Below are 19,697 nucleotides of genomic sequence, written 5' to 3' on the forward strand. Positions count from 1 at the left end.
AAAATCAACAATGGCACCTCATAGTTCTTCCTGAATGCAGCATCGCAAAGCGCGGAGGGGAGTAGCCGCCACACAAACATACGCTGGGAAGTCAACACGATCCGCACGGCCATGTGAACCGAGGAGTGGTCCAATAGGATGCGTGACAGGTGCTCGACAGATGTGGTCCAGCATGCAACATCCCGAGTCACCAGCCACAGGTCAATGCGAGACCAGGAGCTGTGTGTGTTGGAAACGCAGGTCCCTTGCATCTGGCAGGGTAAACATGCCGCCAGGCATCAACCAAGGTGTTATCTCACACAAGTATGTGCAGTGTAGCGGTGGCCTGAGGGTGTTACAAACACACGCCTGAGCGGTCCAATGTGCCTTGTGGTGCAATGTTAAAATCTCCACCCCATATCAGTGGGAGGGGGACGATTGAGGAAATTGGTTTCCACATATGGGTGTAGAAATTTGAATCGTCTATGTTCGGGCCATAAACTGCTGCCAGGATTACAGGCTGATGCAAAAAGAACTATTGATGGACGGAATGCAGAACAAATCAAAACATTCACCCCCAGTCAAGAGATCTGGGTTAAATCCATCATTCTTTTGCTCACCATGCCACCCCAGTTTAGACCTGGCCATATGCAAATCAGTCTTGACCCTGTGCCTCATGGGAACAGTCCAGCCCGAACTGCCAAGCCAGGTCCTCCCTGGACCGGAAACAAGCATCCTAGGACCGGTTTCGGGGTTTCACCCCTCTTCAGCCAGGATAGCTTGATTCCAGTGGCATGGAGAGCACCGGACTCACGTCTGAGCATACCCGTCCCACTCGGGGTGACAAATGCAAAAAGAACTATTGATGGACGGAATGCAGAACAAATCAAAACATTCACCCCTAGTCAAGAGATCTGGGTTAAATCCATCATTCTTAAATGTTAAAGGTTCCCTGCCAGTATCACATATCTGTCTTCAGTATCTATATGAGTTTGCGTAGACAAGTCTTTTCTGAATAATATAGTGATGTCTCTTGTTTAGTTAGAGTAGAATAAAGAATAGGAGTCCTCTCAATGCCTCGAGCGCAGTTTAGCAGTGTTGGTGGCAGTGAGGTGTGTCTCATGCAGGAAGCAGGCATCAGTCTTATGGCTAGTGAGATATATATGTATGAGACATGCTTTGCGGTGATCATTCATGCCTCTGATGTTCCACGTTAATAAGGTCACCTCAGTCATGCGCAAATTCTGGTGAGGATAGAACGTTGTGCCGTCCGTTGTCCATTTTAATACAGGGAGACAGTATGCCATGGATCATAGTGTTACAAAAGGGGGTGGTGATGGACGGAGCATCAGAACCAATCAAACACTCACACCCAGTCAACAGATCTGGGTTTAATCCATCACCGTTCTTTAGCCCACTCTGCCACCCCACTTCAGACATGGCCATATGCAAATCAGTCTGACCCTGTGCCTCATGGGAACAGTCCAGCCCGAACTGCCAAGCCATGCCTTCCCTGGACCGGAAACAAGCTTCCTAGACCGGTTTCTGGCATTTCAGCCGTCTTCAGCCAGGCTTGCTTGAATCCAGTGGCAAAGTGAGCAAGGGACTCACGTCTGAGCATACCCTGCCAACTTATGGCGAACAAAGCGGTACAAAAGGGGGTGGTGATGGACGGAGCATCAGAACCAATCAAACACTCACACCTAGTCAACAGATCTGGGTTTAATCCATCACCGTTCTTTAGCCCACTCTGCCACCCCAATTCAGACATGGCCATATGCAAATCAGTCTGACCCTGTGCCTCATGGGAACAGTCCAGCCCGAACTGCCAAGCCATGCCTTCCCTGGACCGGAAACAAGCTTCCTAGACCGGTTTCTGGCATTTCAGCCGTCTTCAGCCAGGCTTGCTTGAATCCAGTGGCAAAGTGAGCAAGGGACTCACGTCTGAGCATACCCTGCCAACTTATGGTGAACAAAGCGGTACAAAAGGGGGTGGTGATGGACGGAGCATCAGAACCAATCAAACACTCACACCCAGTCAACAGATCTGGGTTTAATCCATCACCGTTCTTTAGCCCACTCTGCCACCCCACTTCAGACATGGCCATATGCAAATCAGTCTGACCCTGTGCCTCATGGGAACAGTCCAGCCCGAACTGCCAAGCCATGCCTTCCCTGGACCGGAAACAAGCTTCCTAGACCGGTTTCTGGCATTTCAGCCGTCTTCAGCCAGGCTTGCTTGAATCCAGTGGCAAAGTGAGCAAGGGACTCACGTCTGAGCATACCCTGCCAACTTATGGCGAACAAAGCGGTACAAAAGGGGGTGGTGATGGACGGAGCATCAGAACCAATCAAACACTCACACCCAGTCAACAGATCTGGGTTTAATCCATCACCGTTCTTTAGCCCACTCTGCCACCCCAATTCAGACATGGCCATATGCAAATCAGTCTGACCCTGTGCCTCATGGGAACAGTCCAGCCCGAACTGCCAAGCCATGCCTTCCCTGGACCGGAAACAAGCTTCCTAGACTGGTTTCTGGCATTTCAGCCGTCTTCAGCCAGGCTTGCTTGAATCCAGTGGCAAAGTGAGCAAGGGACTCACGTCTGAGCATACCCTGCCAACTTATGGCGAACAAAGCGGTACAAAAGGGGGTGGTGATGGACGGAGCATCAGAACCAATCAAACACTCACACCCAGTCAACAGATCTGGGTTTAATCCATCACCGTTCTTTAGCCCACTCTGCCACCCCAATTCAGACATGGCCATATGCAAATCAGTCTGACCCTGTGCCTCATGGGAACAGTCCAGCCCGAACTGCCAAGCCATGCCTTCCCTGGACCGGAAACAAGCTTCCTAGACCGGTTTCTGGCATTTCAGCCGTCTTCAGCCAGGCTTGCTTGAATCCAGTGGCAAAGTGAGCAAGGGACTCACGTCTGAGCATACCCTGCCAACTTATGGCGAACAAAGCGGTACAAAAGGGGGTGGTGATGGACGGAGCATCAGAACCAATCAAACACTCACACCCAGTCAACAGATCTGGGTTTAATCCATCACCGTTCTTTAGCCCACTCTGCCACCCCAATTCAGACATGGCCATATGCAAATCAGTCTGACCCTGTGCCTCATGGGAACAGTCCAGCCCGAACTGCCAAGCCATGCCTTCCCTGGACCGGAAACAAGCTTCCTAGACCGGTTTCTGGCATTTCAGCCGTCTTCAGCCAGGCTTGCTTGAATCCAGTGGCAAAGTGAGCAAGGGACTCACGTCTGAGCATACCCTGCCAACTTATGGTGAACAAAGCGGTACAAAAGGGGGTGGTGATGGACGGAGCATCAGAACCAATCAAACACTCACACCCAGTCAACAGATCTGGGTTTAATCCATCACCGTTCTTTAGCCCACTCTGCCACCCCACTTCAGACATGGCCATATGCAAATCAGTCTGACCCTGTGCCTCATGGGAACAGTCCAGCCCGAACTGCCAAGCCATGCCTTCCCTGGACCGGAAACAAGCTTCCTAGACCGGTTTCTGGCATTTCAGCCGTCTTCAGCCAGGCTTGCTTGAATCCAGTGGCAAAGTGAGCAAGGGACTCACGTCTGAGCATACCCTGCCAACTTATGGCGAACAAAGCGGTACAAAAGGGGGTGGTGATGGACGGAGCATCAGAACCAATCAAACACTCACACCCAGTCAACAGATCTGGGTTTAATCCATCACCGTTCTTTAGCCCACTCTGCCACCCCAATTCAGACATGGCCATATGCAAATCAGTCTGACCCTGTGCCTCATGGGAACAGTCCAGCCCAAACTGCCAAGCCATGCCTTCCCTGGACCGGAAACAAGCTTCCTCGACCGGTTTCTGGCATTTCAGCCGTCTTCAGCCAGGCTTGCTTGAATCCAGTGGCAAAGTGAGCAAGGGACTCACGTCTGAGCATACCCTGCCAACTTATGGCGAACAAAGCGGTACAAAAGGGGGTGGTGATGGACGGAGCATCAGAACCAATCAAACACTCACACCCAGTCAACAGATCTGGGTTTAATCCATCACCGTTCTTTAGCCCACTCTGCCACCCCAATTCAGACATGGCCATATGCAAATCAGTCTGACCCTGTGCCTCATGGGAACAGTCCAGCCCGAACTGCCAAGCCATGCCTTCCCTGGACCGGAAACAAGCTTCCTAGACCGGTTTCTGGCATTTCAGCCGTCTTCAGCCAGGCTTGCTTGAATCCAGTGGCAAAGTGAGCAAGGGACTCACGTCTGAGCATACCCTGCCAACTTATGGCGAACAAAGCGGTACAAAAGGGGGTGGTGATGGACGGAGCATCAGAACCAATCAAACACTCACACCCAGTCAACAGATCTGGGTTTAATCCATCACCGTTCTTTAGCCCACTCTGCCACCCCAATTCAGACATGGCCATATGCAAATCAGTCTGACCCTGTGCCTCATGGGAACAGTCCAGCCCGAACTGCCAAGCCATGCCTTCCCTGGACCGGAAACAAGCTTCCTAGACCGGTTTCTGGCATTTCAGCCGTCTTCAGCCAGGCTTGCTTGAATCCAGTGGCAAAGTGAGCAAGGGACTCACGTCTGAGCATACCCTGCCAACTTATGGTGAACAAAGCGGTACAAAAGGGGGTGGTGATGGACGGAGCATCAGAACCAATCAAACACTCACACCCAGTCAACAGATCTGGGTTTAATCCATCACCGTTCTTTAGCCCACTCTGCCACCCCAATTCAGACATGGCCATATGCAAATCAGTCTGACCCTGTGCCTCATGGGAACAGTCCAACCCGAACTGCCAAGCCATGCCTTCCCTGGACCGGAAACAAGCTTCCTAGACCGGTTTCTGGCATTTCAGCCGTCTTCAGCCAGGCTTGCTTGAATCCAGTGGCAAAGTGAGCAAGGGACTCACGTCTGAGCATACCCTGCCAACTTATGGTGAACAAAGCGGTACAAAAGGGGGTGGTGATGGACGGAGCATCAGAACCAATCAAACACTCACACCCAGTCAACAGATCTGGGTTTAATCCATCACCGTTCTTTAGCCCACTCTGCCACCCCACTTCAGACATGGCCATATGCAAATCAGTCTGACCCTGTGCCTCATGGGAACAGTCCAGCCCGAACTGCCAAGCCATGCCTTCCCTGGACCGGAAACAAGCTTCCTAGACCGGTTTCTGGCATTTCAGCCGTCTTCAGCCAGGCTTGCTTGAATCCAGTGGCAAAGTGAGCAAGGGACTCACGTCTGAGCATACCCTGCCAACTTATGGCGAACAAAGCGGTACAAAAGGGGGTGGTGATGGACGGAGCATCAGAACCAATCAAACACTCACACCCAGTCAACAGATCTGGGTTTAATCCATCACCGTTCTTTAGCCCACTCTGCCACCCCAATTCAGACATGGCCATATGCAAATCAGTCTGACCCTGTGCCTCATGGGAACAGTCCAGCCCGAACTGCCAAGCCATGCCTTCCCTGGACCGGAAACAAGCTTCCTAGACCGGTTTCTGGCATTTCAGCCGTCTTCAGCCAGGCTTGCTTGAATCCAGTGGCAAAGTGAGCAAGGGACTCACGTCTGAGCATACCCTGCCAACTTATGGCGAACAAAGCGGTACAAAAGGGGGTGGTGATGGACGGAGCATCAGAACCAATCAAACACTCACACCCAGTCAACAGATCTGGGTTTAATCCATCACCGTTCTTTAGCCCACTCTGCCACCCCAATTCTCACATGGCCATATGCAAATCAGTCTGACCCTGTGCCTCATGGGAACAGTCCAGCCCGAACTGCCAAGCCATGCCTTCCCTGGACCGGAAACAAGCTTCCTAGACCGGTTTCTGGCATTTCAGCCGTCTTCAGCCAGGCTTGCTTGAATCCAGTGGCAAAGTGAGCAAGGGACTCACGTCTGAGCATACCCTGCCAACTTCATAGTGTGACTGTCGTTAAATGCGATCGGTAGTATACTCAAAATCAAACAGGTGCGACAATTTAATAAAACCCAGGAGCATGAGTTTGCCACCCCATACCCCTTAAGAGCTGCCCTGCCCCCCCACTCCAACCCCCCAACTTGGTTAAAAATCATTCCGCCGCCCACCCGAGGAACCCCAACTTGGAAAGTGCCAACAGAACACAGGAGTTATCCCTATGGGGTGCATGGGCTCAGCCAGACTTCTCCCTCAGCAATAAGGCAGGGTGACCGAACGTAATTGTTTGCAGTGAGGAGGAATGTGTATGGTTCTAATTGGCAACAATCAGACAGAAGCAAGGCAGTGTGTAAAGCTATGGCACTGTTGCATATCAGTTTCATGGCCCACCACAGGTGGGACAGTGTTCAGAGCACCGTTCGCCCGCTAGTCGAGTCAATCATTGTCACTAGTGCAGCCATCTACGGAGGATGCAGGTTGGTCTCGGGGGAGGGATTTCTGCAGTTGTTTGGCAAATGTCAAAGCAACTTTCGGGTCTGTAAAATATTGAGGTTTATCTCCAGAGTCGATTTGTAGCTCGGCAGGGTACAAAAAGGAGTATGTGATGTGCTGTTGCTGGAGTAGCCGTTTGGCAGGAAGAAAGTCTCTCTGGGCAGCTTGCACAGTCAGAGTGAAGTCAGGGTAGAATGAAAGTGTGTTTCATTAGTGCCTGACTTCTCCCATTTCTCTTGCCTTCAAAAGAATGGAGTCGCGATCGAAATAATTTAGAAAGTGTGCTATTATTGGTTGCGCAGGGGCCCCTGGTGGTGGTCGCGGGCCAAGGGACCGATGTGCTCGTTTGACGATTAAGAGACCTGATAGGACTGTGCCAAAAAGTTTGTGCAACAAAGATTCTAAGTAGTCTTCTACTTTAATAATTGCAGTGGATTCAGGAATACCTGTGATGGGGGTATTGTTCCTGTTGGATCGGGATTCATGATCTTCGTTCTTTGAGCGGATGATCTCTACGACTTTATCCATCTACAGGAGTCATTTTTGTTTCTCTGTCCCAGTATCATGTGCATCAGAGACCCTGGCTTCTAGCTGAGTTATGCTCACCACTTTTATTTAAAATCTTTAAAGGTATTTATTTATAACGTTTTATATAGTGGAAACTTGACCCTAGAAGGGTATCAGACCGCTTTACAAATAGTTCAATAAGTAAAATAGATGAGAAAGAAATCATAAACGTTGTAACTGCCCATTGCAAATCAGGAGTGGGACAGTGAGTTATAAACCAGGACTCAGACAGCGTGTGCAAGCCCTCGTTGGAGAACTGCATCATATGAGTATCCAGAAAATGAGTCAGTGGGTTCAGGGTAGAGATTTGTTCATTAAAAGCAGTTTGACTTCTTTTTTGAATTATGTAATTGAAGGGGGCAGAGAGTTCCAGATTCTAGGGGCCAATCCGGAGAAGGCTCGGTTATAGGTTTTCTTTTTCCGAACTTTTTGAGGTTTCAACAGTAAGGTGCTGGTGTCTCTAGACAATCTGCCACCGCCAGGCAGTTCCCGTTTGTCAGCTAGGTACTTTGGTGTGTTGAAGTGTAGGGCTTTGTGAGTCATGCAAGCAATTTTTATCTGAATCCTTGCTTCATAAGGGAGCCAGTTTAGTGCCTTCAGATCTGGATTGATGTGGTTGTACCTATTGGAGCCAATGAAGCCTTGCAGCAGATTTAAGGGATTCCCTTAGTGGAGCCAACTTGGATCTTGCCCGACCACATAGGGAAGCCCTTCCATAGTCTAACCTGGGAATCAGGAGAGCTTGCACCACTGATTTAAGGTCGTCGAAGGGTGGGAAGGGTTTTATTTTTCTTAGAATGCTCATATGAAAGTTTGCTCCTCTGGTGGCTGAGCTGATGTGTTCCTGCATATTGAGATTCTGGTCAAGTGTAATTTCTAGTGTTCTTGTGGAATCTATAATGTGTGGAAGGCAGTTGAAGGCTGTTAAATGTGTTATTCATTCTTCGATGTTGAGGGATCATTTTGGTGGGGCAATTAAGAGGAATTCAGTTTTGAGTGAGTTGAGTTTAAGGTGGTTTTTGGTTAGCCTTTTTTTTTTTTTAGCAGAGTTGTGTTGAGTAGAGGGACATCCTCAAGGGAGGAGATGTTAAGGTATAGTTGGGTGTCATCTGCATACATGTGGTATTGTACATTTGAACATTTCAGAATTTCGGTGAGAGACTCCATGAACAGGTTGAAGAGAGTAGGTGATAAGGTGGACCCCTGAGGGACCTTAAAGTAACTGGAGCGGTAGTGGACAGGGATTAGTTAACCTTAATTCTTTGAGTTATGTTGTGTAGAAATGAGGCAAACCAATTTATGGCAACCCCTGGTAATCACATTCTGTGTTCAAGTGATTCGAGGAGGCTGTCATGTCTGACCGTATCGTAAGGTTTGATCACTGCTCACCAATCCCTAACTGCATGGCACTATAATGTTTACATCTGCTCTCACAACAGGCAGCCAAGGAGTTCTGCAATTGCACTACACTTCCGTGTTTTTTTTCTGCAGTTCTCACAGCCTCTGAAGCTGTTCACTTTTCTCTCTTTTGACCTCTCAACTATCTTCGACTCTCCTATTAACTACTAATATGCATTGATCTCTATTTGTTTTCTAGGTCCTTTTGCTGTGCGCACTTTGTCAGCTTGTGCATCTCCAAGTCTTTATATCCTTGGGTTCTTATGTCCCTAGGGAGGATGCAGGCTACACCAGCTGCTACTCTGGCTGCCTCCGCGTCTTGCGTTGCCTCCCCTCGCTGCTACAGAACCTAGTGCTGAGCGCGGTGTCGAAAATTCAGCCCTTAGGTGTAGCCCCACTGCTTCTATTCCTTAAAATGTAATGGGGCACAGGTGCACCGGAGGTGTTAGGGGCACAAAGCGCAACCTCCACCCTTGGAGACTTAGCGCAGGGCACCATTCATGCTGTGCAGTCTAAAATCTCCGCTACCTGCAACCGCCCACTGCCCACAGTCTAAAACTATGGGTAAGGAGAGGGGCGAAGGAGATGGCAGGATGACATCAGAACCCCCTCTTCTGATAGTATTTCTTACATCTTCCTTGCACTCCTCTATTGGCTGTCATGGGTAGCAGGGTGACATGGGCTGGTATAGTGCGCTCCGGTACTCCAATGGTCATGGTTCTAGTGCACTCGAGATAACAGCATACAGCGCTGTGTGACTGCGAACCCAGAACCTCAAACTCCTCTGTGCAGTCTCACTCACTCCATAAAGGAAACACCTCCTCTAGAAAGATATTAGGATTGCTGAATCATGATCTGCTGGAAACAAGGCAGCTTGAGCTCGGAAATATATATCCTGAGCCACAACGCTTTGCTCTAATTTCTTGGATGGGGAGATTAGAGGGTTTAACAAGCCTCAGCATTTCATTTTTAGCAGTCTTACATAGCGCACACAATAAAAAGATTGTAGAACCCTGTTTTTGGTAGTGTTATTTTATTAAATTGCCATAAATGGAATGCTGGTTGTCTGTCACCATACATGCCAATGGACCAAATCAGACAAATTGCTTCTGCTTCGGTCTAAGTCAATGGAGAAAAATAAATTCTTCTGACTATTTTTTTTAAATCTCCCACTTTCCTGCTCTATAATGTTGGCATGTATGGGTGAGTCCTGCCTCCGATTTCTTTGGCTGTTCCAGGGCCGTGATCACTCCTCTCAACTCTCATGCCTGGTTTAGCAAGTGTTTCCAAACAGTTTAGTACAGCTTCCAGCTGAGTGAAATGGGTTGGCATTCTTACACTGATCTTGCCACACCAGCAATAGACCAAGCACCGGCCTGGGGGTCCATCCGGCAGCAATCTCATGTGTGCCATTGTTGTTCTGGGAAGTCCACCCTGTGCATACCTGGTCTGTCGCAGACCACCGATCATGCACCTGACTGTGCTGCGGGCCCCTGTCAGTCCCAATCACGAACTCCATCTGCTGGAGCCTGCCCTCCCCACCACCCCTGTCAGCTGGTTGAGGCTCGAGCATTCTCTTACACCGCAGGCAACAGCCCCAGCAACTGGTTCATCAATTCAGTGGTGCAGTACCATCTCTGCACAGAGCCTGATCCACTGTGCCTACCACTGGCTCCCAATGTCATGAAGCCGCTACGCAGCCTATGTCACTCAATGCACTTCCTCAGCCTCCGCATGCTTTCATGGCGATAGTCAGGCCCATGTCGCCAACAAATCCAGGCACCGGGATCCATGGGATCCCCAGAGACGATATAAGGTCTCATCCCATACCTGCCAGCTTGCTTTACTCAGGCCCGTAAAGGTGTCTGTACCCAATTCAGCTCTCCCTTGGTAGGCCACAATAGCTCACGTCAGTCAAAAGCACTCCTTACAATGGCCACCAGCCTCAGTTTTACCACCAGCAGTTGCTCCTAGTTGTCTTCCTGCTAGAATTCCGCCGTTGAAAAGGAAAAAGCCGCTCACAAGGCCTGATGTAAGCAGCTTCAAATTGCGGGCTATGAGAGCACACCAAAGAGGCGGTCATCCTACCATGCTGATCTCTAGCGCCCCATTACACACAATATTTAAATTGCATGCAAGGCAGGTGTGTTAAGGTCATGGCCTTTAAGTGTACAGGAGTTTGTCAACATAGTTCCAAGTTTTCACATCCTCAACAAAAGTCAAGTCTTCTAGAATCCCTCATGACTTTCAGGGAAGAACAAAATCACTTTAAAATCCTAATCCTAACACACTTGCTAGTCTAGAAAAATGCTCAAAAATGAATTAACGGTTGGTGGGTTGAATCAGAGTTTAGTTAGAGTGATGTCCCTGCACTTTCCAGTTTCTAGTAGTCCCAAAATTGAAGGAGAATGCGTTAGGGAACCAATCTTTTTCACTAACTCAGCCACAATATATATATATCGCCAGTAGGTAGTTATAGTTAGGACCCTGTTTCCATAGGAAAACCGCAACATTCTATTTTGAATAACTTTGGCGCCGGTCGACGAATCCTCGTGAAATTTTCAAAATAGGTGGGGCGCTACGCTCCGCTCCTACCCTGAAAGTCTCGGGGGGGATTCGTCAAGCGGGGGCTGAGATAAAAGGGGGGTCCCAAAACACGTTTTTCCCATGCATTTTTCCATAGGACCTTTAGACACAGCTACAGCCCGAACGGCTGAACAGAGTTCCTTGAAATTTGGCAGAGAGGTAGTCTACAGGTCAAGGAAGTGCCTTTTGTAGGTTTGGTGTAAATCTGTTCAGTAGATTCTGAGAAAATAGCCTTTAAATCAATATATATATCTGAGCCAGCTTACGGTGCGCTTAAGGTGCGCTTACCGTACGCGTACGGTGATGTGCGCGAGCGCGATTCTGATTGGCTGTTAGATCTTAGTAAACATTCGAATCGGTCGAAACCAGGAAGCAGCGGCCGCCATTTTCTCTCTCGGACTCTGAGGGGGGGATGAAAAACAAAGAGAATAAACATGTAAAGGGACTGTTTAGACAGCTCCCAACCACCTCGGCTTGCTAAATGTGTCCCCACAGAACCCCCAAGGCCAAAAATTCATTTTTATTTTTTTACGAAAATTCGCCGATTACGCTTACCGTACGCGTACGGTAAAAAAATTAAAAAAAAAAAAAATTATCCACACTCTCCCCACCCCGTGTGCAAATGGTGCCCGAAGTGCACCATTTGTGCATGGCATATCATATCTCATTTAAACTGAATATAAATGTTTATCTTTCACAACGAAGCGCATAATATGTCCACCACGTGCGTACGGTGCGCGAAGCGCATCGAGCGTACATGGCCCATCCACGGCACTAACTGCGTAAAGTGGGCGCGCGGTGCGCGAAGCGCACCGCGTGCTCACTGTGCGCGCACGGTGCGCTAAGTGCACCGTGCGCGCACGGAACGAACTGCGTTAAGTGGGCGCGCACGCCACGAATGGCGTAAAGTAACTTAGCATTTAAAAAACCGTACAAATTCACTGAAAAAACCATAGGTTTCACACACGTTATAGTTAGGAATTAGCATTTAAAAAACCTTGCAAATTCACTGAAAAAACCATAGGTTTCACACATGTTATAGTTAGCTGGACATTTTACTGATAAAAAACCAATGAAATTCCCCCGTTATAGTTAGTGCAGGCAACTATAACTCACGCGACCACAATCCTCTGCTGATGACATATGTGTCTTTATGAAAAAAAAATATTTGTAATATATGTATAGCTAAAATTTAATGGAAGAAGACATAGGCAAATAAGTGTCTAAATACAGTATTAGCATCAGCAGAGGATTGCGGTCGCGTGAGTTATAGTTGCCTGCACTAACTATAACGGGGGAATTTCATTGGTTTTTTATCAGAAAAATGTCCAGCTAACTATAACATGTGTGAAACCTATGGTTTTTTCAGTGTATATATATATATATATATATATATATATATATATATATATATATATATATATATATATATATATTATCTACTGGCGGTCGCCAGTAGATACTTATAGTTAGGACCGTGTTTCCACAGGAAATCTCAAAATTCTATTTTGAATAACTTTGGCGCCGGTTGACAAATCTTCGCGAAATTTTCAAAACTAATGGGGCGCTCCGCTCAGCTCCTACCCTGAAAGTCTCGGGGGGATTTGTCAAGCGGGGGCCGAGAAAAAAGGGGGGTCCCAAAACACGTTTTCCCCATGCATTTTCCCATAGGACTTTTAGTCGAAGGTACAGCCCGAACGGCTGAACAGAATTACTTGAAATTTGGCAGAGGTAGTCCTCAGGTCAGGGATGTGCCTTTTGCATATATGGAGTCAATCTGTTCAGTAGTTCCTGAGAAAATTACAGTTAAAAGCACATACATATCTATAGCCACACACTGTGCACGCACCCTTACGTGCGCGAGCGTAATTCTGATTGGTTGTTACATGTCAGTCAACGTTCGAATCGGTCGAAATCAGGAAGTGTCGGCCGCCATTTTGTTTGTTTTCAGTGCGAGAGTGGAAAAGGAAGGTGGCGAACGTGAAAAGGGGGCAGGGTAGAGAGTTCCTGACCCCCTAGCCTTTGTCAGGGGGTCCCTGAAGGACCCCGAAGGCAGAAAAAAACATTTAATTTTCTTTTTTTAAATCACGGGGGTGCGCGCACGGTGAAAAACCATAAAAAAATAAAATTAATACGTAGTTTATTGTAAAATAAATATATAAAAAAAATAATAATACATACATAACTTAGCATTTAAAAAAACGTACAAATTCACTGAAAAACCCATAGGTTTCACACACGTTATAGTTAGGAATTAGCATTTAAAAAACCTTGCAAATTCACTTAAAGAACCATAGGTTTCACACATGTTATAGTTAGGTGGATATTTCACTCGTAAAAAACCAATGAAATTCCCCCGTTATTGTTAATTCAGATAACTATAACTCGCGTGACCGCCACTCTATCACATTGATGATGTCATCAGTGATGTCAAGAGTGATGCAACTGACCATGTCATGAGTGATGTAATATGTGACGTCATGAGCAGAGGATTGCGGGCGCGCGAGTTATAGTTATCTGAATTAACTATAACGGGGGAAGTTCATTGGTTTTTTACGAGTGAAATATCCACCTAACTATAACATGTGTGAAACCTATGGTTTTTTAAGTGAATATATATATATATATCATCAGATTCCCAGCGTCAGCAGCTCAGCCGAAGGAAGGAAAATGGACTCCAGTTTGCGTGCAGGTATATTCTTCTTTTTATTTACAAGCAATGACCGGCATGGCAGATGACGCGTTTCACCCAACTAGTGGGCTTGATCACATGACCAGACTTGGCTATTTTTTCATTTTTAAAGCCCCCTCACCCTATAAGTGTCATGTGACTAAGTAAACATAGACAAAATACTCCACTTTAAAACATGATGCAGGCGCATTGGTTAATCCTTGTAAGAATAAATACGACAAAAAAAGGGCTAATAATTTGTACATAGTAAAAAAGTTTTTACATAATAGATAATTCAATAAATGAGAAGAACAATTATAAAATTCCTGGTTAAATCCTTGGCTTAATGACTGATTTATGACAGAATGCATATAATATATATTTGGTCATTCAATTGAAATGTTGAGTGAGCATGACTGTCATTTAGTCCAATGTTTTTCCTCATTTAATTAACCCTGAAAAAAATCCCTGCTGCTGGTTCTAATTGCTTGAGGAGCATATAACACATATATTCGAGTGATTGTGCCATTAAAACCAAACTGTTAAAAAACCATTAGTGATGCGAACCTAGGCGGAAGTTTCTAAACTGATTATCAACTATTTTTCATTACTTTATCTTACTACCTCTTATGGTGACTATATAGAATATGTTTTTTTGTTATTTTTATTTTTCTGTTGCCTTCTGATTTTGTATATATATTTCAATTGGTTGTTGTTGCTCACCTTTAATATTTCTTTCTTCTTATTTTCATTTTTCTACATTTTTTCATCACTTAATCAGGATTGTTGGCATTTAGCCTCTAAGAAATATACTAGAATTTGATGGTTGTCTATCAGCTGAAGCATTGATTAATGAATTATACATAGAATGTGAGTAGAACCCGCTAAACATGGTGATAAAACTAGTTGGATAATAAAAACCAGTAGTCAATTGTTCGATATAAAAAACAATTAATGGGTTAAAACCAAAGGCTAAAACCAAAAAAGAGTCCTAACAATTATAGATCTTAAAATATTTATAAATATAAATAAATAATTATAAAAAGTTATATAATTCCTCCCCGTTGTTCAATCCATTGGGGGTACGGGTATCTAATTCAAGTATAAATCTGGCCTCCAATTGCCTCAAAGTTATTTCCCTATTTCCTCCCCTTCTCATAGGTGGCACTGCAGCTATAACATGGTATTTCAGGTCCTCCAATTTGTTATTGAGGGTAGCCTTAAAATGTCTGGCTACTGGGTAAGCCATATCAGAATTGACTATGGCTCTAAGGTGTTGTAAAATACGTGTGTGCACCTGAAGTTTGGTGCTACCTACGTATTGGAGTCCACACGTACAACTTAACACATAAACCGCATATTCAGTACGGCACGTGTACTTAGCCTTAAGATTACTGGTTGTAGGACCATATGTAGTCGTGTACTGTGATGTGTTCACACAAAAACTTACATGCCCTGCATGTGTTACACTTAAGAAAACCATTGCGGGGAGCTAGCCACATGTTTTTGGATTGAACTGGGTAGTTAATAAGTTCAGGGCTAGATTTTACAAGGGCATTGTACATGGATTTGGGTTTCCTAAAAGTCAAGGCTGGAGGATTTGGAAACATTTGATTTAAGACTAAATCAGTTTCAATAATAGGCCAGTGTTTATTAATTATGGTCCTTATTTTTTTATGCTGACAACTGTAGGTGGTTACAAATCTCCTAATTTGATCTGCCTCTTTCAGTTTGTGTTGATTGGTTATATCAGTAGTTGTTGAAATCACATTGGTTTTAAAAAACTCGTATCTGGATTTCATTTGAACTTTGGCCAGGGCTGTTTTGATATCTTTTTCCTTATAGCCTCGTGCTATGAATCTGAGACTGCTCTCTTTGATACACTTGTCAAAACTCCCCTCTGTACTACAGATTCTGCGAATTCTAAGGAACTCCCCATAGGGGATGCTCCTGATTAGGTGGGTTGGGTGGAAACTCGACGCATGTAGTGTGGAGTTCCCAGCCGTACTTTTCCTATGTAAGGTGGTTTCCATAGAATTATCCTCAATGTACACATGTACATCTAAAAAATCAATAGCAGTTTCATCAATAGGGGCTGTGAATTGAAGATTCAATTTGTTGTCATTCAAAGCATTAATAAACTCACAGGCCATAGCCCTTGTGCCGTTCCATATTAAAAAAATATCATCTATCAACCGCATCCAACAAACGATGCATTCATTCCAGAGTTTCTCAAAAGTTACCCTGAGAACCCGCTCCTCCCACCAGCCCACATGTAAACATGCGTAGCTAGGGGAGAAGCAGGCTCCCATCGCAACTCCTCTTGTTTGGTGATATATATCTTTATTAAACATAAAGAAGTTGTTGTGAAGGCAAAAGGTAATCATTTCAATAATCATATTCCCATGTTGATATAATTCTATGGGCCTATTTTTTAGAAAATGTTGAACTGCTTCTATACCATCTACATGATTGATACTGGTATATAACGCACAAATGTCCATAGTGATCAGCAAATAGTCTTTATTCCAAGGAATACCTAGAATCCTCTCCAGGAAGTGATTAGTGTCTTTTATGTATGAGGGGAGGGCAGTAAGTAAATCTTGCAAATAAAAATCTACATATATAGATATTTTTTCTAGTAGCCCTCCTCTAGCATTTATAATTGGTCTTCCTGGGACTGGAGTAATCATTTTATGTATTTTAGGTATACAATACATAATAGGAATAATAGGAAATTCAGTACGTAGATAATTGAATTCCTCATCAGTAAGTTGGTATTCGCGTTTCCATTTGTTGAGATTTTTTAGGCATAGAGCATTCAGTCTCTCAAGTTGTTGAAAATCCGACTTTTTATAACACGCTTCGTCAGTTAGATGTTTGTTAGCTTCTGTTAGATAGTCTTGTCTTGGCCAAAGGACTATGTTGCCCCCTTTATCTGATTGTTTAATAATTATTTCATTGTGTCCCTGTAATTTTTTTATTAAATCCTTGTACTTTTTATATTTGAATTTGGTGCCTTCTCTTCGGTTTTTCACCTTTAGTCGGAGTTTCTTGACTTCTTCGATGACGATATCTTTGTAGATATCAATAGCATCTCGACTCATCATGGGCACAAACTTGGATTTAGGTTTGAAGGGGGATTTAGATACTGTAGAAGAGCTGACTCCCAAATTTTCAATCATTTCCTGTGTTGATGTAATGTTTTCATCTTTATTACCGCTCAGTAGATCATCCATGGTTCGTAAATTGGAAATATCTGATACTGTTAATGTAGATATAGATTCCCAATTGGGAACCCTTGGGTTGTCAGAGTTATCAGTGATTTTCTTTGCATTTTTGATAGTGAAGTATTTTTTTAGTTTCATTTTATGAATAAATTTGTAGATGTCCACTCTAGTTTGGACATAATTTAAACTGCTTTCTGGGCAGTAGGATAAACCAAGCGCCAAAAGTTGTGTTTCAGCTTGATCTAATTGTATGGTTGACAGATTTACCACTGTATTGGCTTGGGATGTTATTTTCTGTTCCATCTTCTGTTTCGCTGTTGCCTGCCTCTTGCGTTTCCAGGCTTGCCTTCTTGCCTTCCTTCTTTTGTTGCGTCGTACTCTGGATTCTGTAGGGGCTTCCTTGGTCTGAGCGTCTGACGCCGCGCCCGCTGTACAAAATCCAGTTCCTCCGCTGGAGTAAGACCCCCAATTCTTCTCTTTCAGAATGACTTTCACCTCTGCTAGCATCTGAGTCAATCTCACTCATAGTGGAGTTGGATTCGGATACAGATCCTGACTCTTGTTGTTGACTAGTGGTTCCTTGTTCTATGCTCATGAACCCGCGAGGCGTCTGTATATATATATATATATAGATATATATATATATATATATATATATAACCTACTGGCAGTCGCCAGTAGGTAGTTATAGTTAGGACCTATTATACCATAGGAAATCTGCAACATTCTATTCCCAAAAAGTCTGGCGCCGGTTGACGAATCTTCGCGAAATTTTCCAAACTTTTGGCCAGCTCCGGTCCGCTCCTATCCTGAACGTTTCGGGGTGATTCGTGAAGCGGGGGCCGAGAAAAAGGGGGGTTCCAAAACGCGTTTTCCCCATGCAATTTCCCATAGGACCTTTTGACGCAGCTACAGCCCGAACTGCTGAACGGAATTACACCAAATTTGGCAAAAAGGTAGTCCTCAGTTCAGACTCGTGCCTTTTGCTTAAATGGTGTAAATACGTTCAGTAGATCCTGAGAAAATTAGAGTTAAATGTACATATATATCTATGGCTTCGGAGAATCCGTGCACCCTATGCTCACCCTGAGCGCACTCTCTGCGAACCGTGCGTGCACCCTCCCGATCACGCGCTGAATGCTAATTGGCTGTCAAGTGTCTGTCCACAAAAAGCAAACATGGAAATCCTAAGGGTCAGACGGGACCAGGGGTAAACATGTATGTTCAAGGAACAGAGGTCCTCATTACTGACCCTGCACGCACGGCGCGGCTCGCCGCTCCCTGATTCACTCGCCTTATTCCTCCTCCTTTCTGCACGCCACAGAGGACCTCAATTCTGTCACTCTGCCAGGCCGACCCTGGAACCCCAGGAACCGCTGATCCTGCCCGCACGGCGACGATCGCCGCACCTTGTTTCATCTGCGCAACTTCCATATTTATCCGCTAGCCACAGAGTACTTCTACAATTTCGCGAGTCGGACCGGGCACAATTCCATTCCCCCGTGTCCACACGCTGTCTGAGTGGCTGCGCTCTATCGCCCTTGACCTCGGACCTCCAGCGCTGCATCCATCTATCTCTGCCGCTCCCGCAGTTCACCGGCAACTAAGCTACTTCCCAGACACCCTTATTATCACCTTGTCCTGAAGAGATCCCACTATTCATATGGGGATTGAAACGTCGTCGACCGTCGTCTCTAAACTCAATTCTATACTATATATTTGTCATTTGAGTATGAGATGTTGATCTGACTTTTACGTAATTTCACCCTTCACCAATAAGTCACGTTTTAAGTCGCCAGCCTGGGTTAAGGAAATCGGCTGATTTCCCTTTTAACCTCTGCACGGCTAGTTCACTTATTGTTGTGTTTATTATGTTCTGTGAATTTTCATCCTAAATTATTCTTCATAAAATTGCATTGATTGCTCCTTTGTATTCCAGTTTCTCATTTTAGAGATTGTGATAACCTTTTTATCTTTCTTGCATGGGACCTCTGTTCCTTAAAAAGTCAAGTTTCTGTCAACATTCGAAACCAGGAACTGTTTGGCAGCCATTTTGTGCCTCGGTAGAAGCGAGGCTGAAGAAGTAGGAGAAATATGTGTGTGAAAGATGTAAAGGGGGCAGGGTAGAAATACTCTGACCCTCTAGTGTTGCTTACGGGGTCCCAGAAGGACTCCGAGGCCCCCTTTTTATTTTAAAACAGCAAAATGCGCCCCGGGGACCGCTACCCCCCGGGGCTAGAAAATAAATAAGGTGGGAGGGCTGAACGGATCCCCCAAGCCCCGGGGACCACCACCCCCCAGGGCTTTATTTATTGAGGGAGCGGGGGGCTGCATGGCCCCCCTCCTGGAGCCTTTGAGGGCCCTGGGGACCGCCACCCCCCAGGGCTGGCTCCTACAGTGTCCTGGGGTGCCCACCCCCAGGACACTGTTGTTTGCTATGAGAGGGTGGGAGTCTCCTGCCCTCCCATAGCAAACTTCGTTTGGATTTTGAAAGAGAGAGCAGGGAAACCTGCTCACTCTTTCAAAATCCAAAACATATTGCTTTTCCACACGGGGAGCTGCATGTCAGCAGCTCCCCATGTGGAAAAGCAATGCTGGCTCCCGAAGTACGCGGGGAGCCGGCTGGGACCGTGGGGCTGTTGGAGCTCCCCCCACGGTCCCCAACGTGTTTTTATAAGCCCCAGGGGATGGAGTCCCCGGGGATAATAAAAATTAGTGATAGGGGTAATTTTTTTTTTACTGTAAAATTAGGAGTCGCGCATCCTAACGTGTTGGGTGCACGATTTCTCTCACGTAGGGTGCGCGGTTCCTAACGCATCCACCGCATCGAGCACGTATA

Source organism: Triturus cristatus, chromosome 6 (genome assembly GCF_964204655.1).
Source record: "Triturus cristatus chromosome 6, aTriCri1.1, whole genome shotgun sequence".
Taxonomy (NCBI): Eukaryota; Metazoa; Chordata; class Amphibia; order Caudata; family Salamandridae; genus Triturus; species Triturus cristatus.